This window comes from Petaurus breviceps, unplaced genomic scaffold, assembly GCF_028583685.1.
Source record: "Petaurus breviceps papuanus isolate PSGF00001 unplaced genomic scaffold, PetGlider_PUasm1.0 213, whole genome shotgun sequence".
NCBI lineage: Eukaryota > Metazoa > Chordata > Mammalia > Diprotodontia > Petauridae > Petaurus > Petaurus breviceps.
The window spans coordinates 13,664,979-13,688,498 of NW_027185860.1; the positions used below are offsets into that span (position 1 = coordinate 13,664,979).

The window sequence follows — 23,520 nt, forward strand, 5'->3', positions numbered from 1 at the left end:
TAGATTTCTCTTGGCTCAGAGAATGTCACAACCTACTTGACCCACTGCCCAATCCCAAACCACCAAGGTGTGGACATTCCTGAAAACCAGGCCTCCTGCCACAGGCTACAGGTGACCATATTCATCTTATTAGGGGACAGCGTATATTTTCAATTCAAGGAAGTTTCTCAGAGTCACTTCAGACTATCAAAGGGCCTAGGGTAGGGAAGATCTTAAATTCCCATTCCTATAACACCTACCCAGTAAAACTTGGTATCATGTTTCAGGGAGAAATATGGTCATTCAATGGAATAGAGGATTTTCAAGCATTCTTGCTGAAAAAAACAGAGTTGAAGAGAAAAATTGACATTCAGATACAAGAAGCAAGAGAAACATGAGAAGGTAAACAGGAAAAAGAAATTATAAGGAACTTATCAATGTTGAACTATGTACATTTCTGCATGGAAAAACAATAATTGTAACTTATGAAACTTTTCTCAGTATGAGAATAGTTGAAGGGAATACACACACACACATATCCATCCATATATATATATGAGGGTATATGGGTGTATGAATGCATACACATCTTTATATAGAGAGAATTCCCCTTCTCCATTAAGAATAGAACTAGAGGAAACAGATTTAACTACACCATACATTAACTATAAAGAAGATTTTCCTGGGAATGAATACTATTAAATATTGTATTTTTTTCCATGAGAAATTTTTCAGTCTTTATCCAGGGAGTCTTTAGACACAAGATAAATAATAGGTCTTAGATGGTTTGAGTGTGAATCTATCTGAGGATAGGGAGGTGAGTAGAATGATGTGGTGTCCCTTTAGGTAATATGAATGCAAATTCCAAATAAATAATTTTCTCTCTCTTTGTTCCTGGTAATTTTCGTGCAACTACAATTAATTTTAGGTACTCAGGTAATAGGCTCTATGTTTTACATTAATCTCTTCATTTTCCTATCACCATGCCCTTATAGCATCATAGTATTATTGATTTAGATCTGGAAGATAATTCCAAATTTATCTAGTCGAAACCCCTCATAATTCCATTAAGGAAACTGAGGCACAGAGAGGCTAAGTGATTGTTTAAGGTCACATAGAAAGTCATAGAGCTGGTGTATTTTCCCTTGTACTTTATGGTTCCCTTCATATCTTCTTCACACCAACTATTCCCATGTTTATGCTAGTTGAAAAGGTAGTATGGCTTTGGTGCATTTCCATCTGGTAACAAGTGGTTTGAGTAATTAACTTCTCAAAAAGGTCATAAGAGCCTGTGATTTATTTAAAGGATCCCTTTGGATTCACTTTCTGAATGACCAAATCAATAGCAAGAGTGAGATTATAATTTCATTTTAGGAATTAAAAAAAATAACTTTCTAAATTGAAATAGTTGAACTTAACCTTGTAAAACTCTAAATCACACACACACACACACACACACACACACACACACACACACTGATTGATTTAAAGGAAAAACAAGTTAGTAGTGACAGAATTTGATTTTTAGTGCAAATAAAAGATAACAAATTACTTTTTGAAATGTTTCAAACTATTTCATGGATATAACTAACTTGGAAATTAAATTAATGTTTTAAGAAATAAATCCCCTGAGAATTTTATTTAAATTTCTATTGTTAAGATGTTCAGAGGGAGGTGGTGGTTTAGGCCCAGATGGCTAGGTGGATGTGAAGACCTCTGACCTGGCCCAAGGAGAGGTAGAGGGGGCACAGCCCTCATTGGCCCCAGCGAGCACCCGTTACACAGTCTGATGAAAAAGGTTGAGAATCACCCACATTTCTGCTGATAATAGTTTTGGTATATTGCTCTGAATAAAAGTTTTGTTGTTGTTGTTGTTTTTAATTTTGTTTTGTTTTTGTTGGTTTTTGTTGTTGTTCCCTCACAACCTCCCTTAACTGACTAAACCATATAACCTGAGAAAATGGGGAGGAGATCTACATGATACAGCAAGAGTGAGACATTCACGAACCCCACTGACCAGACTATAAAAGAAGCCGAGAAGAGGGAAGTAAAAAAGAATAAGAGAAAACAAATGATGGTAGGAGCTGCAGTACTACAGATGAAGGATGCCAAAAATTTTGTCTGTGACATGGAGAAATTGGATGGGATGTAGTTAAATCCAGTATAGCAGCTGCAGCTAAATGAAAAGGTGCAAAAAGATAAGTGGGGTAGTGGAAGGGAAACTTTTTAGCAAATTCTCCAATTATACAGAAAGGAAATTACAGATATCTACAAAAAACTTTGAAAGAAGTGGAATATGGAAGATGGCAGAGTAGACCTCCTCTGGGCTCCGGCTTCCACCTTCCCCAATCCATGTAGAAATGGGAGTCTAAACAACTTTGGAGCTGCAGAACCCACAAAATGACACAGAGAAGCTAAACTCCCACTGAGGACAGCCCGACAGGCTGGCAGGATTCGGCCAACACAGTGCTCTGGGAGCCGAGCCCAGCCCCATGCTGAGGCTTTAGGCCCAGGGAAGGTCTGACCAACCCCCAGCAGGAGGGACTCCAGATCAGCAACAGCTGTGGATGTTTCCAGATTTATCAACACATAGATGCAAAGGACAAAGTGAGAGGTCAGTGCAGTCTGGACTTTGGGACCCAGTAAGTGGGAGTCCTTTGCTTTTGCTCCCGGGGCGAGAAGCCTCTGAGATGTCCAGCACAGACAGCCAGAGCCACATGGCAGCTTCAGCTCCTGGACTGCAGAGGGTAGGGGGAACAAGCACCAGGCTGAAGGATAATTGCTCTTGCTTTAACCTTCTTGGATGTGGATTGCAGTCTAGTGTGGAGGTCATGGGGTGTATGTCCAGCTTGCCAGAGTGTGTGGAAACCTCAGAGAAGACACCCATCTAATACCTCCGGCAGCTGAGAAAACCCCAGCATTTGGAATGAAAGCTCCTCTGTCTGGTGGTAGAGTCCTACTGTGGCAAAAAGCACAGGGGTCAAGTGACTGAGGGGGTGACATGGCCAGGCAAAGGAAACAAAGCAGACAGAAGATTCCAACATTACACTCCTATTTTGGGGACAAAAATGAGCAAATCGTGGAACAGGAGGAAGACAGTGAAGTCAGAGCTCCTGCACCAAAAGCTTCAAAGGAAAATACAAGCTGGTTACAGACCATAGAAGACCTTAAGAAGCAGATAAGAGAAGTGCAGGAAAAATAGGGAAGAGAAATGAGAACAATGCAAGAAAATTACAAAATAAGAGTCAACATCCTGACTGAGGAAAATACTGCCTGAAAAAATAGATTAACTCAAATGGCAAAAGAGGCTCAAAAAGGCAATGAGAAGAAGAATGCCTAAAAAAAGCCAAATTTGCCAGATGGAAAAAGAATCTCAAAAGCTCAATGAGGATAATCATTGCTTCAAAATTAGGCTGGAGCAAATGGGAGCTAATGACTTTATAAGAAATCAAGATGCTGTTAAACAGATTCAAACAAATGAAAGAATAGAAGGCAATGTGAAATATCTCATGGGAAAAACCACTGACCTGGAAAATAGATCCAGGAGAGAGAATTTAAAAATTATTGGACTTCCTGAAAGCCATGACCAAAGCAAGAACCTAGAAATCATCCTCTAGGAAGTTCTCAAAGAAAACTGCCCTGATGTTTTAGCACCAAAGGGCAAAATAGAGGTTGAAAGAATCCACCGATCACCTTCTGAAAAAGATCCCAAAAAGAAAACTCCTAGGAATATTATAGCCAGGTTACAGAATTCCCAGATTAAGGAAAGAATATTACAAGCAGCCAGGAAGAAACAATTAGAATATTGTGGAAACACAATCAGGATAATCCAGAATCTGGCAGCTTCTACACTGAGGGATCGAAGGGCTTGGAATATGATATTCTGGAGATCAAAGGAGCTGGGATTAAAACCAAGAGTCATCTACCCAGCAAAATTGAGTATCATGTTTCAGGCGAAAATATGGTCATTCAGTGGAATGGAGGACTTTCAAGCATTCTTGCTGAAAAAACCAGAGTTGAATAGAAAATTTGACAAGAAGCAAGAGAAGCATGACAAGGTAACCAGGGAAAAGAAATGATAAGGAACTTATCAAAATTGAACTATTAACATTCCTACATGGAAAAACAATAATTGTAACTTATGAATCTTTTCTCAGTAGTGGAATGGAATAGAAATATATATACATGGTCATATGAATTCATATGTGAATGTGTGTATATATGTTTACAGATATACATAGAGGACACAGGACCAATTTAACAGGAAGGGATGATACTTAAAAGCTCAAATTAAGAGGTGAGAGAGGAATATAATGAGAGGAGATGGGGAGAGACAGAATGGGGTAAACTATCTTATATACAGGAGGCAAAGGAAAATGGTTACAATGGAGGGGAAGAATAGGTAGGCAAAACGGAATGGATCAACCTTATTCCCATTGAATTTGTCTTGAAAAGGGAGTGAAATATCCACTAAATAGGGTATCTCACCCTACAGGAGAGTAGGGGGAAGGGGATGTGAGGAAGGATGATGAAAGGGAGGGCAGGCTTGGGTGGAGGGAAGTTGGAAGCACCCACTTTTGAAAAGGGACGGGATCAAAGCAGAGAATGGAACAAGTTCAAGGTGGGATACGAGGGAGGGAAATATAGTCAGACTTTTACAATATATCTACTATGTTATTGTTTTGCATTAGCCACACATGTACAACCTATACTGAACTGCTGATCTTCCCAGTAAGGGTGTGTGACAAGGGAGGAAGGGAATGAATCTGGAATTCAAAGTTTTAAAATCAAATATTCAAATATGTGTGTACTATTATTAATACTATTTTACATGTAATTGGGAAATGAGATATACAGGCACTGGGGCATAGAGATCCACTGGAATCGTTGAAATGGATGTGGGAGAAAATATGGGAGAGAGCAGATTGGAGGAGGGGATATCCTGTGGGACTGCTATTTTGGGGCGGTGGGTAGGGGAAAAACGGGGAGAAAATTTGTAACTCAAAATCTGGTGGAAATGAATGATGTAAATCAGAAGTTAATAAAGCATTTGGAAAATAAAGAAGTGGAATATGAGCAGAAGAGGGTCTATCTTAGCCAGTACTTAATGCTGTAAATGCTTAATGCTCAGAATATTGAAGTGGAAAGCATCCCATGGCCAGATATACCTCATACTCCCAAGATCTTTTTTTAAATTTATTTTTCTTTTCTTTTAATTTTAAATTTGTTTATTTTTAGTTTTTCACAAGATTTTTGAGTTACAGTGCTTTTTTTTCCGATTCTTTCCCCTACCCCTCACCCCAAAATAGCAAGCCTACTCAATAATCCTTCCCCCAATCTTTCTTATATCCTCTGCCTTCATCCCCTAGCTTTCTAGTAGGGCAGGATGGATTTCTATACCCCAGTACCTATACATCTTATTTCCCAGTTGCATGTAAACAAATAATTTTTTTAAAACATTTGTTTTTAAAATTTGAGTTCCAGATTTTTTTTCCCTTCTCTCCTCACTCAACCCCCATGGGAAGATAATTCAACATAGATTGTACATGTGTAGTTACCCAAATCATTTCCATAGTAGTTATATTGTCATAGACTAACTATATTTCCCTCCATCCTATCCCACCCTCCCACTTATTTTATTTTCTCCTTTGACCCTATCCCTTTTCAAAAGCATTTGCTTCTAACTACCCTCTCTTCCAATCTGCCCTCCCTTCTATCCTCCCCCCTCTTATCCCCTACGACCCTATTTTCCTTTAGGGTAAGATAACCAACTGAGCAAGCATGTTATTCCCACCTTAGGCCATATTCAATGAAAATGAGGTTGTCCCATTTCCTTTCACCTTCCTGCTCTTTCCCTCCATTGCAACAATTTTCTCCTGCCTTTTTTATGAGATACTTTACCCTAATCTATTGCTCCCTTTCTTTTTCTCCCAATAAATTCCTCTCACCACTTAATTTTATTTTTTAGATATAATTCCTTCATATTCAACTTACCCTGTGCCCCCTGTCTGTGTATAGATGAACATACAAATGCCCACACTCACATAAATATTTATATACATATACATCCTCCTATATGTACATATATGTATGTATGCTTATATATACACATATATGTATATATACATACACATAAATATATATTCCCTTCAGCTATCCTCATACTGAGAAAAGTCTTAAAAGTTATAATTATTGTTTTCTCCATGTAGGAATGTAAATAGTTCAACTTTAATAAGTTCCTTATGATTCCTTTTTCTTGCTTACTATCTCATACTTCTCTTGATTCTTGCATTTGAAAGTGAAATTTTCTGTTCAGCTCAGTTTTTTTCATCAAGAATGCTTGAAAGTCCTCTATTCCATCGAATATTTATATTTTTCCCTGTAGCATTACACTCCGTTTTGCTGGGTAGGTGATTCTTGCTCCTTTGACCTCTGTAATACCATATTCCAAGCCCTTTGATGCTTTGATGTAGAAGCTTCTGGGAGCTGCTGCTGCCACCATTGCCGTTGTATTTGCAGTTGCTACACCCCAGGGGAACTGCTGTAATGGCTATAATCGTGCTGCCTTAGCTGCTTGAGAAGAGGTTTGGGGAGAAAGCGCTAGCCTGCTTGAAGCCTTGACAGAAAGGGTGTTGTCCTTCGCTGTCTGCTGCACGGGAATAACCACGGATAAAAGTGAGCTTGTGCAGAAAGCGAAACTTGCAGGCTGAACATTGCAATGAGACGGCTGCTGCCATGAAGGCAGTCACTGAGCAAGGACATGAACCGTGCAATGAAGAGGAGAAACTCCTCTCAGTAACCTACAAGAGTGTGGTAGGCCCCTGACTTTCTTGCTGGCAAGTGATGCCAGCATTGAGCAGAAGACAGAGAGAAGTGAGAAGAAGCAGCAGATGGGCAGAGAGTATTGTGAGAAAATCGAAGCCGATGTGCAGGATATCTGTAATGACATTCTGGAGCTCTTGGACAAGTACCTTATTCTCCTGCCACACAACCAGAAATTAAGGTCTTCTACTTCAAGATGAAAGGTGATTACTTCAGGTATCTCTCCAACTTGGCATCTGGAGACAATAAACAAACCACGGTATCAAACTCCCAACAGGCTTACCAGGAAGCATTTGAAATTAGTAAGAAAGAAATGCAGTGGGGCAGCCAGGCATCACAGTGAGTAAGAGCACCGGCCTCAGAGTCGGCAAGACCTGAGATCGAATCTGGGCTCAGATATTTAGCACCACACCCAGAAATAACTGGCCGTGTAGCCTTGAGCAAGTTACTTAACCCCAATTGCTTTAAAAAAAAGAAAAAGAAATGCAGCCCACACATTCAATTTGACTTAGCTTGACTCTCAATTTCTCTGTCTTTTACTATGAGATACTAAATTCACCTGAGAAAACTTGCAGTCTGGCAAAAACGGCCTTTGATGAAGCTATAGCTGAACTGGATACATTGAATGAAGAATCTTACGAAGATAGTACTCTGATCATTCAGTTACTCAGGGACAATCTCACTTTATGGACATCAGAAAACCAGGGTGAAGAAGGGGATGCTGAACTAATGGCTATCATGCCTCACTGTTTGTTCAATCTCACTCTGTACCCTACACATATATCCCTCTGTGCAACAAATAATTGTACCTCAACTTTTCACGACCTCAGCATAGCAAAAGCAGTCAGACAAACAGTTGGTGTTTGTATCAAAAACTGAGATTGGTAAAACAAATAACAATAGCATTCTGGAGTTTGATTCTGATTGACAGGATTACTGAGTGTTTCTCTTTCTCTTTTTTTAAACTGAACACTGTGATTATGGGGTTTTGTAATTTAGGGGAACTCTCTTACTGGTAGAAAAAAGGTAGACCTGAATTATGTGTAACTTTTTTGAAAGTTTAATCTGATATTCAAATAGTCAAAGTACAATTCTGTTGTAAAGCTGTACAGAAAGTTATAGAAATTGTACTGTGACACTGGGACAAGGAATGGTATTACCCATCTGGAAATATCCCAGTTTGTTGACAACTGAAAGTGATTCAACCTGTTAGTTAGGGCTTCAGATTCTTCATCATGTTGGGCTGTTTACAATCCAGAACTGGTGAAAATCACTGTCACAGTTGCCTTCTCCTGTGGGGAAGATGGATTCCTGACCTCCAGATTCCTTTGTGATAGTCACCTGGATTCTGAAGCTGAATAAGGTGTAAAACACATATAACCTAGAGTCATAGAATCACAGAATTTCTGAATTGAAAGGACCTTTCAGCAGCTATCAAGCATTTGACAAAACCCCGTTCCCACAGCATTAATTACCAATTTACAGCTTATGCTTAAATAGTGGAATCATCCTTTCATTGTGACAAGTGAGCTGAAGCAAGAAAAGATGCATATTTTATGAATGGCCTTATCTGTTTGCTGGACATTACCTTTAGGAATAATGTACTTGCAAGATAGCCTTTCTCTAAGAAAATTTAAAACAAAAAACCTGTAGGATATTTCCAATTTAGAATTCAAAATGCAGTCTCCAGCCATTCTTTCCACACTGTCCTTGTCACCTATTAATGCAATTTTGTTCTTTCCTTTGGTCTCCTCTTGCGGATCTCTTTTTTCTTTGTAATTCTGTCCTTCTGTATATTTTTGCTTAACTTTTTGTGAATACATGGGCAGGGGAGGGGGCAGAAGGGAAGGGGAGTTTTCCAGGACTTGTGGAGAAGCCAGAACTGCAGGTGCCACCATTCAGTCTTCCTAGAGATCTTTGAGTATATGCTGCTCTTAAGTCACACCCAAGGTCTGGCTTGAGTCAGTATATTAACAGTTCCCATTATTTCCTCCTGGAATGTAGCCCTAACACACTTGTTAGTGCCTGACACCAGGCGTGCCAAAATTAGACCCTAAAATTTACAGAATGTTGCATGAACCATGAACCATGCACAGGAAAAGACTCCAAGCATCCAGGCCTATCGTCTCACAGCACTGTTTTGCCACCTTAACATTCCACTGACCTATCAGTGCCATCTGTTTGTCCATTGTCTGCTAAAACAGGTAAAATTCATACACTGATTAAAAAAAAAAAGAAAAATCCCCAAAAACACTCCCCCCAGCTGAACCATTGTGCAGTTAGTCCTTGGCGCTTGATGAACACAGTAGTGAATGTGGAACCGAGCCTGTCTATATATCTGGTAGCTCTTTTTTGCTTTGTTTTTACTGACCAATATTCTACCTAACGTTTGCTTCTGTGATGGGTATATTGCATAGCACATATGTGGTTGTGAAAACAGTACAGCAAAAACAAAATCCCTGGTTATTGATGTACTAGAATTGTGTCTGTCTTTAAAGAGTTCTAGTTTCACCATACATAGAATAATCAGGAAGAATATAAAAGAATTCAAAAGTGAAATTTAAAAAAAAAGCTGCTGGGTCTTGTGTTATCCTGATTGTGTTTCCACAATATTCAAATTGTTTCTTCCTGACTGCTTGCAGCACTTTCTCCTTGACCTGGGCACTCTGGAATTATATTCCTAGGAGTTTTCTTTTGGGGATCTTTTTCAAGAGGTGATTGGTAAATTCTTTCAATTTCTATTTTGCCCTCTGGTTCTAAAATATCAGGGCAATTTTCCTTGAGAATTTCTTGAAAGATGGCATCTAGACTCTTTTTTTGATCATGGCTCTCAGGTAGACCAATGTTTTTTTTTTCTTTTTCTTTTTCCCCTTTCTCTACTTCATTATATTTTATTTCTTTTTAAAATTTTTTGGTCTTCATTATATTTTTGTTTATTTTTAGTTTACAGGATTCAATTCCACAATTCCTTGAGTTTCAAATTTTCTACCCCCTCCCTCCCCTGTACCAATCAACTATAGGATCTGCAAATACTTTCACATTAGACATTACTCAGGTTATAAAGAAGGATTGTAATGGATGGAATGAACAAAACAAACAAGAAAAAGACAGAGAGCAGGTAGTTTGCTTCAATCTTCATTCAAACTCTGTTCTTTCTAGTTCTTTCTCTGGATGTAGACATCTCTCTCCATCATGAGTCTTTTGGAGTTGACTTATAACCCTGCATTGCTAGGAAGAGTCCAGTCTATCAAAGTTGGTCATCACACATACATTGTGTCTGTAATTGTGTTCAAATTTCTCCTGGTACCAATAGTTTTTAAATGATCTCTTCTGGATCTATGTACCAAGTCAATGGTTTTTCCAATGAGATATTTCACCTTGGCTTCTATTGTTTTTCATTTGTTTGGATCTGTTTTATAGTATCTTGATTTCTCATGTAGTCATTATCTTCCAATTACTCCAATCTAATTTTGAAGGAGTTATTCTCTTCAGTGAGCTTTTGAAATTCTTTTTTCCATCTGGGCAAGTTGGATTTTTAAGGCATTCTTCTCCTCATTGGCTTTTTGGGACTCTTTTGATGTTTGAGTTAACCTATTTTTTAAGTTGTTATTTTCTTCAGTATTTATTTTTTGGTCTCCTTTAGCAGACTGTTGACTCACTTTTCATGATTTTCTTTCATCATTCTCATTTCTCTTCCCAATTTTTCCTCCACTTCTCTTACTTGTTTTTTTTTCTTTTTTTTAAGCAATTGGGGTTAAGTAACTTGCTCAAGGCTACATGGACAGTTATTATTATTAATTTTTTTTGGTGTGTGTGGGTGCCAAGTATCTGAGGCTAGAACCAATCCCGGGTCTCCTGACACCAGGGCTGACACTCTTACTCACTGTGCCACCTGGTCGCCCCTAAGCAATTGGGGTTAAGTAACTTGCTCAAGGGTACATGGCCAGTTATTTTTGTGTGGGTGTTAAGTATCTGAGGCTGGAACCGATCACAGGGCTCCCGACTCTGGGGCTGGCACTCTTACTCACTGTGCCACCAGGGAGCCCCCTCTCACTTGATTTTCAAAATCCTTCTTGAGCTCCTCCATGGCCTGTAACCAATTCATGTTTTTCTTGCAGGCTTTTTTATGCAGGAGTTCTGACTTTGATGTCTTCTTCCCATTCCATGCCTTGATCCTTTTTGTCCACAAAAAAGGATTCTATTGTCTGTTTGTGCTTCTGTTGCTTGCTCATCTTGCCAGCCAATTACTTGACTTTTGAGCTCTTTGCCATGGTAGAACTCTGCTTCCAAAATAGAGAAAGCTATGTCCCAAATTTCTGGGGGTTTTGCAGCTACTGGAGCTATTAGATGGGTGCCCTCTCTACAGCCCCCACATGTTCTGGCTCGCTGGTCATACACCCCAGAACCATTACCCAAGACCATATTCCAGATCCAAGCAGGTTAAAACAAAAGTGGTTACCTTCTGAACTGTCTCTTGGTCCCCCTACAATCTGCAGGCCAGGAGCTCTGGAAGCAGCCACTCTGCAGTGGCTGCAGCCACCACATTTCCTCTGCTTCTACCTCTGGGGACAGAAGCTGCACTACATTCCCCCTGTTTGAACAAAGTTCCACCCTGACTTTTTACTTTATCTTTTGCATTTGTGGATTAAGAAGTCTGGAAATCTCCACAGCTGCTGGTGATCCAGTCTCCCAAAGTCTTCTCCATCCACTTTTGGTCAGGGATGCCCTGGGGCTAAATCCATGGCTCAGTGGGGACTGCACATGGCTCCAAGGGTGCTGTGATGGAACCTTCCTGCTGGTCTCCTGGGCTTCCTTCAGCAGGAGATTTGTTTCTCTCTGATACTTTGTGGGTTTTGTAGCTCTAAAGTTTGTTTAGAGTCATTTTTATATGTATCGAAGGAAGTGGAAGCCAGAGCTGTGCATAATTCCTGTTTCTTCTCTGCCATCTTGACTCTGCCCCTTCCTTCTAACATCTTAATCCAAGGCATTCCATTACCAGGTGCGCAACCACCTCTCAAAAAAAAAAAAAACTCTCAAAAATAATTAAATTAAAAAACAACAACAACAACAAAAAAAACCCTTCAACTATGAACCTCCAACCAGGAAAAATTTTATATTCCCTCTTCTTAGATGTTGCAATTCTTTGCCTCCTGGAAGAAAGTCTCCTGGTCCAGTCCTTGGCCACCTCTTCCTCATGCTCTTCAGATGTATGACAATAGAGTGGGGTTTGAACTAGAACTTGCCCCTCATTGGTGAGAGGAGGAGATTTTTATAGTCCAGAACTTGCTCATAGATGTGTTAATGATGATGCTTCCAGCACCAGTGAAGATGAAGGTTATCCTGAAGACATGGATCAAGATAAGCACTATGACAGCAGTGATGACAGTGACACTAACAGGTCAGAATCTTGCAGTAAAGGACAGGAGCTCATGCATAGTGATGATGAAGAGAGAACAATGAGGACAAAAAGTCAGGGCTCAGTGTATGATTTGTTGATATTCCTGGAAAATCAGGAAAGAAAAAGAAAAAACATAAGGAATGAACACTCTTCTGTTCCCGGGAATTCAAGGATCAACCAAGCCACAAAGAGGAAAAAGTCTTAGCATCCTGGTCATGCTTCCTCAGTCTTCTCCAGCTCATTCAAAAAATCATATAGTCACCTTATCTAGCCAGGGGGTGGGTGGGGTGGGGACTCCTTACCTCCTGTACTCCTGGCCGCCTGGACTCCTCTTCAGCCTCCTGGCCTCCTCTTCAGAAAAAGCTCTGCCACCACAAGTTCTCAGGAAATTCTGACTCAGTTCTCGATTCTCATTTCTCTTCTGTAGCTGCTCTCCGTCTAGATGCTGGTCTCAAGAAATTCTGACTGTCCCTTTGTGGGACTTTTCCTTATATACACAGAGCATTAGTTTCCTGTTTCAGCCAACCCCTTCCTGTTACATCAGTAACAGGAGACAGGAGTGCATACCTTCTGTTTCCCCAACAGAGGCTTGATCTAATTGCTAAGTACCCGCTACCTTTGCTTAACTTGAAACAAGGTGCTAAGTACCTGCTTACTTGCCAATACTAACAGGGGTCTTCAAATTCAGATTACATTACCATTACAAGCAGCAAAAGAAGAATCTCTTCCTGACCATCATCATCATCATCTCCTTCTGAGCAACAGTAACCACCTCAACAGTCTGTTCCTCCTGCTCAAATACAAATACCTCCCATTCCAGGACCACCCCCTCTTGGACCACCACCTACTCCACCATTAGGAACACCTGCATCACCCACTGGACTTCCTCCTTGTCCACCTCCAGGAGCTCCTCCATTTTTAAGACCACCTGGAATGCCAGGGCTTCAAGGGACTTTACTCTACCTTTTACCTCCTGGTTTTCCACTAGGCCCACCTCATGGTATTATTCCATGAGGACCACCACCAAGGCTACCCAACATCTCCAGGCATCCCTCTACCTTGCCCTGGTATGATGTGCCCACCTTTGGTGCCTCCATTTGGACCTGCTGCACCTGGGCTTTTCCTACCAGCTCTCTTGTGGAATCCAGGGGTCTTAAGTACCCCCACCTAATTTGATCCAGAGGCCCAAAGTGTATGACACAAGTACAGCCACTATTGAGAAGAAAGATATAACAACCAAGCCACAAATCACCCATCTCAAGGCAGAAATCACCAGATTTGTGCCCACTGCACTGAGAGTTTGACAAGAAAACAAAGGAGCTACTCCCATTCCCCAAAGAATTCTACTTTACCCCTTGCCAAAACAGTCCCTAAATCTGGCTGCTCTACTCCTGTTTCAGCACAAATCAAGGTTCATGTGTGTGAAGCCTTCATGAAAGAGATGGAAGAGTTACTGTGAGAGCTTTATGATGACAGGCGAGATTTAATAACACAAATTCATATTAGAAAACATGATACGTAGAGGAAGGAGTTCTTATATACTGGACCTGAATGCAGAGCAGTTAACTTTTACTTTGTCAGAGTATTTCATAACTTCAGTACAAAGATGTCCTGATGTTATTTAGCTTTGGTCGGAATTCACTGCACAGAAGAAAAAGATGCTTCATTCAGAGTAGACTGGTAAGCTTCTATAGCAGTGTCTATCTATATCCATCACCACCACCATTTCCTTTTATCTTTGGAGGCATGGCACAGAATTTTAGAGTTTGTACTTTTGTTTTTGAAATTCTTTTCCTAAATTAGTTTGGTAAGTCATTGGAATAGATATTTGTCAGAAACCAATGCATTTCTTCCAGTTTTTTATATTTTTACTTCTGATTTTACTTGTTTTTTAAGTTCCCTTGTAAATATTATCTAACATTTTACTTACAGTTAAATGTATCAGCTTCATTTCTCTACTATGTCTGGGGAGAAAACTATAAATATGTATTATTTGAGATGACTTCTGAGTGACAAAAATTAATGTTTCATAAAAGAAATAAATATTCAACAATTTTTTTAGAAATATGTTTAAAAGATAGGGGTGATGAAGTGCTTGTATTTTTTAAGTTAGTACATCCCAGAAAACCTTCCATTTTTCTTGCTTGTCTCTATCACGACTATATCTCAGGAGTTGGTACAAATGTGTAGTATAAAAGGAGTACTTAAAAAAGCAGTCTAAAGGTCAGTTTTGCTCCACCTTTTCAGTTCATTGCAAGACTTCAATTAAATCAGAGTAATGTAAAGTCCATATCTAGAATCATAGGGATTTCCTAGGATTATCTAAGTCTGCAGGTTGGTGGAAAGGAAAGAGTGACCTGTGCATAAATAGTATTCAATAAGACTCTCAGAAAACAGAAGAGAGAAAAATAATGATAGAGCATTTCCCTTTTGCCACCTCTCAGAAGTTCAATGTGTGATGTTATAGTCAGTTCTTGAAAGCCTTGTCCTAGAAAAATGTTTGGAAATTTGAGACAACATCCTATCTTCGTTAATTCCTAGACATTTTCAAAATTGGCTTCATGATGCCAAAATACTTATTTCCATCTGTGTAGAGCACTAAGCTAGATCTATAATTCAGATATTTTGCCAAATCAAATATTTTACTTAGTTACAGGTAAAGGATATTATTTTCCTTTTAAATATTTCCATCAACAGGAAACACTTCTGGAACACAAATAACTTCCAGTCATAGTGGTTTAACAATCACATATTTTCTAAACATTTTCAAAGTTCCTCTAAGGAGAAAACTCTCTTAAAGAAACATAAAGTGAGGGAGGAAGGAAGGAAGGAAGGAAGGAAGGAAGGAAGGAAGGAAGGAAGGAAGGGAGGGAGGGAGGGAGGGAGGGAGGGAGGGAAGGAGGAAACTAACTCCTGAGAAAATGTAAGAGACTGCTAGAGGTCCATAAGCAAATGGATAAGTTGTAGCTGATAATTTTCCATTATTCTTGAGAGAATTACAAAAACTGAGCTTTTGAGTAACTGCCCAAAGGTAATCATCATATAGCCCAGAACTTAATGAAGTATGATCCTTTCAGAAATGTCAGTCTTCATAATTACAAAGACAATCACACATGTCTATATTTTTTTCTGAATCCATTTAAACTCCAAGGAAATAGGAGCTATTCATTTATTTTATCTTTCATAAATGCTGGACAAAATAATATCCAATAATGTAAGAAATAACAGCAAATAATTGACTTTAATAATTTCTATATGTATGTTATAAAATGTATAACTAAACTATCTCTTTTTTTATAAGAAGGAAACACGTGTTAGATATTTGAGAGAATTACATAATAGAATTTCAAATTTTACATACTTTTTTCTCATGTGATGCCCACAATAATCCTGAAAGTTATGTATCTTCCCTACTGCTACCATAATAATGGATTCTCTAGCTGAACTCCCCTTGATTTGTTGTTTGTTCTAATTAGACTGTTAGTTCTTTGAGATCAGGAACCATTTTGTTTTTCTATTTGTATTCCCAGTGTTAAAACCAATGGTTGGCACATGAGTAACACTTGTGAAATATTTTTCTATTACCTCCTTTCATTCTATGTATGAGGAAGTTGAAGTCAGGTAGGTTTATAACTTGTCCAGGTTCACACAGCCAGTTTGCATCAGAGGCCAGATTTAATCTAGGTCTTCCTAATTACAGAATCCAGGGCTCTCTCTCATACACTGAGCTATAGAGAAATCTTCTAATTGCTTTCACATGCCTACACAGGCAAATGAGGCTAGAATTTTTATTTTCAAGGTATCTTATCCCTCATGAAGGAAGTGTTTCCTTGGCAATCAACAAATCTTATTGGTGTCTCTGGTTCATACCACTGTCATCGTCGTCGTCATCAATCATCAGCATTATCGATCATGCTCAGAAATTTAGGTGTTTAGATGTAGGCTATGGGAAGGTTATAAATTTTTTATAAGTGTTTAATTTATAGAAGGAATGAATTAAGTCTCACTGTAGGGTAAAATTTTGTATAGAAATAGTCAGCCCTTTATAGTCACATTTCATCATACAGGATATAAAATTATCTTAAGTATCTGAGATAATAGATTTTAGTAGTAAAATATGAATGTAAATATAATCCATATATTTATATGGAATATAGAGGTGAACAATGAATTGAAAAAGAAGAAGGAGGAAAATCGAAAGCATTGCCAAATAATGAAACCAAGGAACCCATACGTTTATGTATGTGTGTATATATGTAAAATCAGTAATATAATCAAGTATTGGTTTATTGATGTTTATAAACACATATATATTTTCATTATTGTGTGATTATTCTGTGAATAATTATTCTGTTTATATACGTGTGTACTTAATATACATATACATGTACAGTATGCATACATATACATACACACATATGTGTATATGTATGTATGTATTGTGTGTGTTATCCATAGATAACTTGTCTCTGAGGAGATGATGAAATTTGAGTTCACTGCTTCCTTCATCTATATCAGAATATATCTACACATATATTATTATATAGATAAATATATATATGTGTGTGTGTATATGTGTACATATGCATAATAAATATACACATTAGAATTAACTCTTCATTACTCAAATGAACAGAAGAAGATTTTAAGTCTTCATAGAGAAACAAGTCTATGGCAATGCATCTTAGAATTCCTTTCTTTTCAAATAAATCCTGAAACAGGGTGGAAGAGGGAAATGCTAATGCCTTTTCTCTCATCTCTCTCTTTGCCCCTACTGTTTTTAATAATGCACGTCTGACATGTTAACAATCAGGCACATGTTCATTCATTCTTTTCCGATCGCAGACATCTGTGGAATCACACGTCAAGGGTCTCTTTTGTTGATGGTATAACCAAGGGTGTATTTCCAATTTGCAGCTTGGCGCTAAGTCTTCAGAAGTGCCACATTAGTTTGATATCCACTTGGTTGCCTGCCACTAAATTACCAAACTCAGAGGTCAGTTTTTCTGATTATGTGTGAAAGACAAATGAAAGATTCATATAGTTTGCAGAAGCACATAAAAAATTAAAGAAACTAATCTGTTTCTCCTTTTTTAAAAAATCCAAGGACAAAATAATCATTGAAAAATCAGTGTATTTGTAAATATAAAAACCTATTTTGTCATTCACAGATTCTTTTAGAAAAGAATCCTTGAAAAACCTAGAAATATTATATTGCATGTCATGTGTAAATATATACATAACTATACCTAGACACATATACACATGTGTATATGGATACATACATATGTGTGCATATATAGAGGTATCTATATAGAGAGATACATCTTTCGATTCATAAGTTTAATCTAAGAAAATAGTCCTTGGAAAATGTGGGAGTGTGTATATATGAACATATACATGTATACACATAAATGATGTATACGTATATACATGCATGTATACTTTACTTGCCATTCATAGATTTCATCTCGGGAAGCTTCATGATTCCAGAATAAATGAAGAGTCAATATGTCCTATGTTTTATAGTTTGGCATGAATCCAATTTCAATCCCTTTCTGCATTTATCTCCTCAAAGCCTCTGCATGTCAAAGCCTTCTGTCAAAAACACAGAGAACAAGTCTTTCCAGAATTGTATGTGATGTGTGAAGATCTAAAGTCTTTTATATAAAAAAGAAAATATTATAGTTGCAAAAGGTGAAAAATGCTAATTATATAACATCATAGATTTTATTTTTCATTTTTTTCTCCTGTTCCATTAAAAATATTCCTTCCTTTGACTATCTATAGGTTCAATAAATTTTATATAATATGGGGAGCATTTTGTCGGTAATTAAGATGATTAGAAATCTTTACTGGAGTTTAAGCTACAACTAGTAACCGAAAGGATTGGAAAAAAAAAAAAGATTGTTGAAACCAAAAAATATGTCTTTTTCTAGGATTCTGATATTTTGTCACTTCTGTCCATTTTTGCTTTTAATAAGCTTAAGAAAAGACTGAACACTTCTTAACTGGTAGATATGGACCAGAAGAGTTATCATTCAATGCATTGCATTACAGAAGGCTGTTTTATATTACAAATTTGACTGGAGGGGATGATGAAGGTAGAGAATTTAGAAAGTATGTTTAGATTGAGTCTTGCCACCCCGCAATTTAGGCAACATTCAGTGCACAAAGTCCCTGGAACTTAATATGTGGTGAATCTATTATTTTTGTTATTATTTTCTCTCAAGCTGTGGATAAGAACAAAGGAATACCATTATTATGCAACAGTTTAGTGAAAATGATTTAAATTAATATCTGAAACAAATAAATGAAGAAAATGACTAATATCTGTGAAACAAGTGGTGAGCAATACTAAGTATAGAGAGCTATTAAATTAATGAGCTTGCTATACCCTAATTTATGTCAATTCAATGAAAACTCTGCTGAAATGAGTACTTGCCAACAAAAGGAACTTGCTAACGGAATACTGTTATTCTACTCAAAGACTAAACACTTTAGAGGCCCTTTGTACCCACTTCTCATGGGAAAACCCACAAACCTTCCAAGAGCCTTGAAAACACAATAAATTTCGACCCTTTCCTTTTGAGTATGTCTGCTTGTTGATAGAATTCCCCTGATAGTTCATATTATGAAAACCTAAATAATTTTCATATGACAGAGAAAACAAAAGTAAAGAATAGAATTTTTCTTATGAATTACCATTTTTTTTTCAATTTTCTGATCATAGTCTAATTATACTGCAACATAAAATGAGCAAGAATTCTATTGCAATCAGTGACCTTGGTACCCTTTTTTCTGAACAGTCAGAATCTAAAATAGCCAAGTCTACATCAGAGAAGCAATGGGGTTTTTAGCCTAAAAATAATATCTTTTTCAGCTCTTAATCTGACTTTTGTATGGACCTTCTAACTGCCTAACCACAATCCAAGGCTCAATTTAAATTTCTACAAGGTCTTTCATTCCAAAGAAATCCCCAAATGCTTAATATGATTAAATAATACAATTATAATAACATTCATTATAATTGAACTTCTGTTGAACTTCATATCTGTGTGTTTTCAAAGAGTTTTTAATGTTTAGCTCACTTTATTCATTATGACACTGGGAGTGTGATTTACTTTTCACTTAAGGGAAAATTCAGAAAATATATTTTAATTAATATTTTTAAATACATATGATTGGATTCATTATTTTATCTTCTAGCTGAAAATGTTAAAAATTCTCATTTTGCCTTTCCATATTTACTTTGCAAATGATAGAGATCAAGAGTGAACTCTCCTATTCTTCCCAATATTTCAAGAAAACTTAGCAGATCCTTTCCCTATTTTGGCGGGAGAAGTCCTAAGTGACTAAAGGGAAAATAAGTGATCCTTTAATCATTCTCTCTCTCTCTCTCTCTCTCTCTCTCTCTCTCTCTCTCTCTCTCTCTCTCTCTCTCTCTCTCTCTCTCTCTCTCTCTCTCTCTCTCCCACCCCCATCAATGAAACAAAACTCTGCTTAGTATGTGATCCATTCTTTGGTATTCAAAATATTTTAATTGAAGTGTGGTATAATTATGAAGTCAAAGTGACAATAACCCAAAGGAAACCAATGTAACAAATTCCATTCTCCTTCCCCTTAGTTCTGCCACTGTTGGAATTTCATATTCCTTATGAGCCATATCCAAGCATAGAATCAGCTCTCTTATAGGCAGCGCCTGGTACAAGTGGATAGAACACTGGGCCTTGATCCTAGAAGACCTCAGTTCCAATATGTAACTTTGAGCAATTCACTTAACATTTATCTGCCTCAGTTTCTTCACTTATAAAATGGAGATGATAATAGCACCTACCTCACAAAATTGTTGTGAAAACTAAATGAGATATTTGTAAAAGTACTTAGGACAAGACCTGGCACATAGTAGGTGTTAAGTCTCTCTCCCTGCCAATGTACTAGTAATTCCTCTCTGTTTCCTAGGTGATTATGGAACTGAGTCTCAGATCTGCCCACTACTCAACTCACTAAGAATTTATTCTTGAGGATTTGTGGTTCACTTCCTTCCCTACTACTGTGTGGACATGCCAGCAATCCCTCTGGGAATCCCTGTGTTGAAACTCCCTTAATAAGAAAGTTAATAGATGGCAATCCACCTAGTTCTTGTTTCTTTGTAAAAGACCAGATCTGTGAAACTGGTGAAGCACTGAGGCTATAAATAGGGTCTTCAGTTGCCTTCAAGGTTTTTTAATCCACCAATGAAATGTAAGATCATTGAGAATAGAAACAGTTTGTTTTGTTTTTGTCTTTTTAGCACCAGGACCTAACCCAGTTTAAATGGTAGTAAATATTTTTTGAATGATTTGAGATATTTTATCCATGTTATTTTTATGTAATCAATAAATCCATCACATTTCCACAAAAAAGAAAACCTGCTGACATGTTTGTCTTGTTCATTTATTTTTCCTTAGAGTTTACTTTCTTTAGATAAAATTGTTATATTTCTGCTCTGTTTAAAAAAAAATTCTTTGATCCTTCTTAAGGATATTCCAATACTTAGCATAGTGCTTGGAAATTCCTAGGTATTTAGGGAATGTTTGTGGACTCAACAATGATTATGGATTTTAAAAACTAAGTAACTTCCTAGTAGTAGTTTTGTTCTATTATTTAATAAAATTAGGATTAGTATAACAGAAGGAAAATACAAATTTAGCAGTGGTAACCTGAAGATACTAAAAGAACAAGAAAATGTTGACTTGTGTGCAGAATGAATCTTTTATGAAGAATTTATTGAAAGACAGGGATGGAAATCACACTGAATAAAATGTGGGTAGGTTATAATCCGTACCAGTGCAGCTGGAATTCAGGCAGGAAGCTGGACTTTGAATTCTACCTCAGATATGTACTAGCTGTGTGACCCTGGAAAATTTAGTTAACTTATCTGAACCTCGGTTTCCTCATCTGCAAAATGTTTCAAATAGTACCTACTTCAAAAGTATATGATAATCAAATGAAATAGCATAAGTAAATTACTTTGTAAAACTTAAAGCAGCAGTAACCATAGAAGTATATGACACAGATTTTCTTAAATTAAATATTCATTCAAGAATCCTCTGTTCTAGGGGAGGAGCCAAGATGGCAGATAAAAGCAGGAACTTGCTTGAGCTTGTCCCCCAATCACCTCCAAATATCTGTAAAAAAATGGCTCTAAACAAATTTTAGTTCTACAGAACTCACAAAGTGACAGAGTGAAACACATTTCCAGCTGAAGACAGCCTGGCAGGGCAACGGGAAAGGTCTATAACACTGGGCTAGGAGTGGAGAACAGTCCTGCATGGGTCATGCCAGCATAGACCAGTCTGGAGTAGGCCTAAGGGGACTGAATCACTGGCAGCTGTGTTGGATTTCTCAACCCACAAATGCCAAAGAAAAAGTCAAAGGTCAGTGGGGAAACTCTGTTGGACCTGGGTGAGAGAGGAGTGTAGACCAGCCAAAGGCCTGGGTGGCAGAGATGGCAATGGAGGAGGTAGCAGCAGTAGCAGGATGGCGGTGGTGGCAGCTGCTTCCAGAGTTCCAGGCCCACAGATGGTGGGAGGATCAAGCACCCAATCATAGGGTAATTTCAGGGATTTCTTTGCTGGCACTGAGACAGGATTCTCTTGCTTTGCCCTGCTTGGATCTGGGTCGCACTTTTGGGTGGCAGTCCTAGGGTGAGAAGTAGCACTGACACAGCAGAGCTTTTGGCAGCTGTGAAAAGGGAGTCCTCCTCAGTTCTCAGGCAGAAAAGAGTACTTGTATTCACTCACATAGCACCTTAGAAGAAGGAAGATTTACAGGTGCCTAGAAGTAGCTCTGACAACAGATGTGCAAAACCCCAGAAATTTATGACACAGCACTCTCCCCTCTGGAAGCAGAGTCCTACCTTGGCAAAGAGCTCAAAAGTCAAGTAATTGGCTGGGAAAATTAGCAGGTAGTCAGAAAAATCAGACTCTATAATCTTCTTTTGTTGACAAAGAAGAAAAAAGCATAAAACCAGAAGAAGACAACAAATCAAAATTCCTGAATCAAAAGCCTCTTTTATGTGAGATACTTTACTCTGTTCTGTCTCTCCTTTTCTCCTTCTTCCAATAAATGCCTCTTCTACCTCTTACTTTTATTTTTAGATATCATCCCTTCATATTCAACTCACACTGTGCCCTCTGCCAAGTATACATGTACTTGCATACACACATATATGTACACACTCATATACCCTCCTATACATACATATACATACATACATATTCCCTTCAATTATCCTTATACTGAGAAAAGTTGGAGTAAAAAATATCATCTTTCCATGTAGGAATACAAAAAGTTAAACTTTAATAAGTTCCTTATGATTTCTATTTCCTTCTCTTCATTAATGCTTCTCTTCATTCTTGTATCTGAAAGACAGATTTTCTATTCAGCTCTGATCTTTTCATCAAGAATGCTTGAAAGTACTCTATTTCATTGAATATCCATATTTTTTTTCTGAAGTATTATACTCAGTTTTGTTGGGTAGGTGATTCTTGGTTTTAATCCTAGCTCCTTTGCCCCCTGGACCAACATATTCCAAGACCTTTGATCTCTTGATGTAGAAGATGCCAGATCTTGTCTTATCCTGATTGTATATGAACAATTAGTGAATTGTTTATTTCTGACTACTTGTAAAATTTTCTCCTTGACCTGGTGTAATACCAAGCAAAGGCTACTTCCCAAGATTCAAAATACCAACAGAGCTGCTCTCCATTTTATTTAGTGACAAATTAAGAACAGAGAAAATCAAAATATAGCATAATTCAAAATACAGCATTCACCAAGTGTAATTCAATAATTCCCAAGTACTACTCCACCCCTGGACATTACATTCATTTAGTCAATCAGAAAGTCCTTCTAAGTATTACTCAACTCCTAGGCAGTACATTCATTTAGTCCATCACAAAGCCCCTCTTTTCAAGTGGAGATGAGTTTCCAATCATAAGCAAAGTACATTCATTTGTTCAGTCCCAGAGCACAAAAAGTCAAAAGTTTCCCACCCTTGGATCACAACTGAATAGGCCATCTACCCCAGAGTTACAACAATTAAGTACAGCATTTAATACCCAAAGAGAGGTCGTTTCTTCATCTTCACACGAGGCAAGTTCTCAGCAATCTTTGTTCCTGGGGAGAAAAAGCTTAGCAAGGCCACAAGATACATTGCCAATGTCCTCGTTAATTCATTCTCTGCCTGCAGAACTGTCTCAGGAGCTCTGAAAACATTAGCAAAACCATCTTCCAGGATTTCTGTAAACATACAACAAGAAAATCCTTCTTCAGGG

General features: G+C 37.8%; 1 long non-coding RNA gene and 3 pseudogenes across 1 annotated transcript; all 4 read left to right on the forward strand.

Moving 5' to 3' along the window:
- Positions 1-4,996: 4,996 nt before the first annotated feature.
- Positions 4,997-12,343, forward strand: LOC138165574 (WW domain-binding protein 11-like; annotated as a pseudogene).
- On the forward strand, positions 5,366-7,144 carry LOC138165546 (14-3-3 protein beta/alpha-like; annotated as a pseudogene).
- LOC138165531 (uncharacterized) lies at positions 7,386-9,011 on the forward strand. Its single transcript, XR_011169374.1, has 2 exons — positions 7,386-7,507; positions 8,713-9,011. It is a non-coding gene; the product is annotated as an uncharacterized lncRNA (long non-coding RNA).
- A 588-nt stretch (positions 12,344-12,931) lies between the features above and the next one.
- Positions 12,932-13,658, forward strand: LOC138165575 (WW domain-binding protein 11 pseudogene; annotated as a pseudogene).
- Positions 13,659-23,520: the final 9,862 nt, after the last annotated feature.